The sequence below is a fragment of the Pteropus vampyrus genome, unplaced genomic scaffold (assembly GCF_000151845.1).
Source record: "Pteropus vampyrus isolate Shadow unplaced genomic scaffold, Pvam_2.0 Scaffold93, whole genome shotgun sequence".
Taxonomy (NCBI): Eukaryota; Metazoa; Chordata; class Mammalia; order Chiroptera; family Pteropodidae; genus Pteropus; species Pteropus vampyrus.
In genome coordinates this window covers 2,391,102-2,394,820 of record NW_011888874.1, presented here as the reverse complement: position 1 = coordinate 2,394,820, position 3,719 = coordinate 2,391,102, and the positions used below count along the sequence as shown (strand labels likewise).

Below are 3,719 nucleotides of genomic sequence, written 5' to 3'. Positions count from 1 at the left end.
GAGCGAGGAGGAGCAGCTGGAGAGAGCGGTCCGAGCCAGCCTCCGGGACCAAGGTGGGAATTTTGCGCCCTTCACTTACTTTAAAACAGACTTCATGTGGTGAGATGGTCTGCAAAAGGACTGTTTGTAGCACATCAGACTTTCCATAGTTTATTTAAAAAAAGGATGACTAGATGAAAAAACGATGTGCCGATTGTGATTACCAAGAACGGGGTGGGATGCCATGTCCCCAGCGACCTGGGCTAATGAGGTGCCAGACTGTATGTATCGTTAAAGCGGTTCTTTTTATAGGCCCGCCACGCTCAGTGCTTTGGCCTTAAGGTCGAGAAACTTTAAAAGAATCCCCAGGCACTTGAAAAAAGGCTCTATGTCATTAGGTATCAGTGTCGCCCGTGAACCTTCCTGAAAATCACATGGACAGCTTGATAAGAATTCAAACTCAGGGTTCCACCCAGACCTCCTGGACCAATCTCTGCGGGCAGAGCCTAGGAATTTGGATTTTTAACTGACATTCCCCCAAATTCCTTTACAAACAGATATATGAAAATTACTACATTTATTTTACCATCTTTGTTCTGGATTTTGCTGATAAGTTTGGATGTTACTGTTCTTACTGTGTTAGTAGTGACTGGAAATGACCTATTCATTCAGAAAGCATTTATTTAGGTCGTATTGTTTCATGCACTGTGTTCGGGTCAATGGGGACTGCAGAGAGGCAAAAGATAGAATCTCCCCTCCAAAAGGTCACAGTCAAAAAGGTAGGGGGTGCCTGCTAGATGCCATAACATGCAAGGAATCATAAAATCAGATGCATATGAGAGATTCAAGCTAAGTGCTGAAGGCCGTGAGACGGGGTGAGTGTTTCTTAACCAGAGCTGTCGGAGTTTCACAGAGGAGGCAGCGTTTGAGTGGGTCCTTTTAAAATGTGTAGGGTTTGCAGTGGTTTGGAAGGGCCTTCCAGGCAGGAGTCAGCATCTGCACAGATGCAGAAGTCAGGGGCGTGGTCAGCCAGCCCTCACCTTTGAACAGAGCTTTAAGAGGAGAAGGGGGAGAAGAGTGGGAAGCGAGCCTGGGGCATGATCGCGGAAGCCCTAGAATTAAGTAGGCCACGTGGAAAGTGGACCGGCATCTGGCGTGAAGGCCAGTGGAGTCCCGCACGGGGGATGCGATCGAGCTGTGGTTTAAGAATTCAGCAGCAGCCGTTCCTCCAACAAGGACCGAGCAGCCTGGGAGGTACCAGGCATCATGCTAGACAATGGGACACATAAATGACGACCACTCAGTTTCTGACTTCAGTGAATACAGTCTGAGCAGCAGCATTGTGCATGGAGGTGGGGAATGACAGCAAGAGAGGGGACGAGGCGGAAGACGGTTGCAGTATGAACGAGAAATGGAAGCCTGCCTTACGATGGTGGCAAGGGGAAGGGGTCAGGAAGGAATAAATCCGCATTTCTCAGGTGAAGAGTATCAGAACTGTGGTGTATCAGTCATCTAATACAGAATAACAAATCATTGTGACACACGTGGCTTAAAACAGTAAGCATGGCTTCTTGCTCTTGAGCATATGAGTCAGCTGGGTCAGGCTTATGTGGTCTTGGCTGGTATGCACAGGGGCCTGCAGTGGTCAGCTGGGCCTGGCTGCTCTAGGATGGCCTCATTCACATGTCTGACTGCTGTCCGAGGAGATGGTGATCAGACCACATGTCACTCCTCACCCAGGAAGCTGGCCCAGGCTCGGTCACCCAGCCTCAGTGCACAGGCTCCACGAGAGTGTGGAAACGAGCAAGGATTATGCTGCCACATCGTCAGTTCCTCTGTGTCTTAACTACTGAAAGAAACGAGGACCAGTTTGGATCCGTGGGATGGGGAGATAGACCCCACCACTTCACGGGATAAGCTGCAGAGTCACATTGCAAAGGGCGTGGGTGGAGGACAGGTGGAGAATCGTGGCCGTTCTCCTAGTCACTACATCACAGGTCGTCGGTGGACTGCGGTATCACAGTCACTCGACGCACGCCTCGGCATCCTGACCTCGGGCAGTAGGGGCCCAGAGCCTGTGTTTTAACAGATTCTCGTGGCTATTCCTATTCACACAGGAGTTTAATCACTTTCAGGTGAGACATGAAATACCATGAGACAGGTGGCAGGTCAGGGCAAAGCTACTCAGGGTGGACTTTGTACAAATTTTATTTAGAACCGCAAAAAGACAGTGCAAGGGAATTTTTTGAAGTGATGAATCTGTTCTGTATCTAGATTGTAGTAGATACACGATGCTTTGTATTTGTCAAAACTCATATAAGTCTGTACACCACAAAGAGTACATTTTACTATAAAGGAATTTTAAAAGAAGTAAATAAAAATTAATGAGAAACCCAGTGAAATAAACGATAGTCTTGTAAAGATCACCAAAGATCATCAGAAAGTCGTTGAGAAACAGAATATTCACACAGTGATATAATATCAGGCCAGAGAAGACATGCTACTAGCAAAGGAAAAATGTACCTTGGCAACAGAGAGATTTGGCCGTCACCACTGGAACTCAGTGATCAAAATCGTGGTATTAGTGGGATGACCCGACAGTGTACGTCTCCTGACATGATGCATTATGAGAAACACGGTACCATCTATGACATATTCTTGCTAAAACTGTTTACTCTGGCTCTAAGACTTTAAATATAAGTGTTGTTATACAGAAAATACATTGAATAAGGGAACAAGCTGAATCACACTAGACAGAAATGACCAGATGAAATGTGGGATTTCTACAATTCAATGAAACTAAGTCTACTGGGGAAAAATAAAATAAAATAAAATAAATATATATATGAAGCAGAATGTGGTTTTATAGTAAAGGGAAATAACCAAATATAATGTAAGGACCTCAAAAAACTGGCTATAAAAGACATTTTTTGAGAAAACTTGGGGAATTTTGTATTTGAACTAGATCAGGTGTTATTAGGGAAATAACCTAAGCTAACTTCCTTGGACGAGATAACGGTATTGCAGGTAAGTAGCAGAATGTCCCTTATTCTCGGGAGGTGCACATCGACGTATTCAGAAGCAAAATAATACAGAGTCTGCAACCTGCTCTCACGGGCCACCCGAAACAGCTCTTCCCTCTCTCTCCTTTCCTCTTCCTCTCGTTCTCACGCTCGCCTCCACAAATTCTGCGTTCAGATAAATCTGGGCAACACCGCACACGACACCCCTCGAAGGTCCAGAACGACCCAGGCAGGCTGAAGATTCTCATTAGCTCCGCAGTCGAGAAACCAGTTTATGAAATTAATGCTTCCCAAGCGTGTTTGACCATGGAACTTTCGTTTTGAGCGAATGATTTTAAGGGCATGTGGAACGAGTTCCTAGGAAAGCGATGGGAAGATTCTTCTTGAAGTGCGTGATGAGGTCATTGGTGACCGCAAAGGAAGTAGCTTTGCAAACGGCTTACATTCATTTCAGTTTTGTTTTCCTTGAAAAACACTTCGTGATCGTCTTATTAAGAATAAGAAACCACGGAGACATTTTAAAAAGGCCTTTATGAGTTTTTAGCCTTTGTTTCTATGGAGAAATATTTGGTTTGAGTTTAGTTTATAAAATGCTGACCACTTAGCACGGACTGTTCTGTACTTTACTTTTTTTCATTCAGTATTATGTTTGTAATCATATTTTCACACCACTCAATTTTTGAACATATAAATCCTCCATATCTATTCTTCGATTTA

At 44.7% G+C, this 3,719-nt stretch overlaps 1 protein-coding gene across 2 annotated transcripts in view; it reads left to right on the top strand.

Moving 5' to 3' along the window:
- RHBDD1 (rhomboid domain containing 1) overlaps positions 1-3,719 on the top strand; it is a 123,838-nt gene that overhangs the window by 76,481 nt on the left and 43,638 nt on the right. The window lies entirely within an intron of this gene.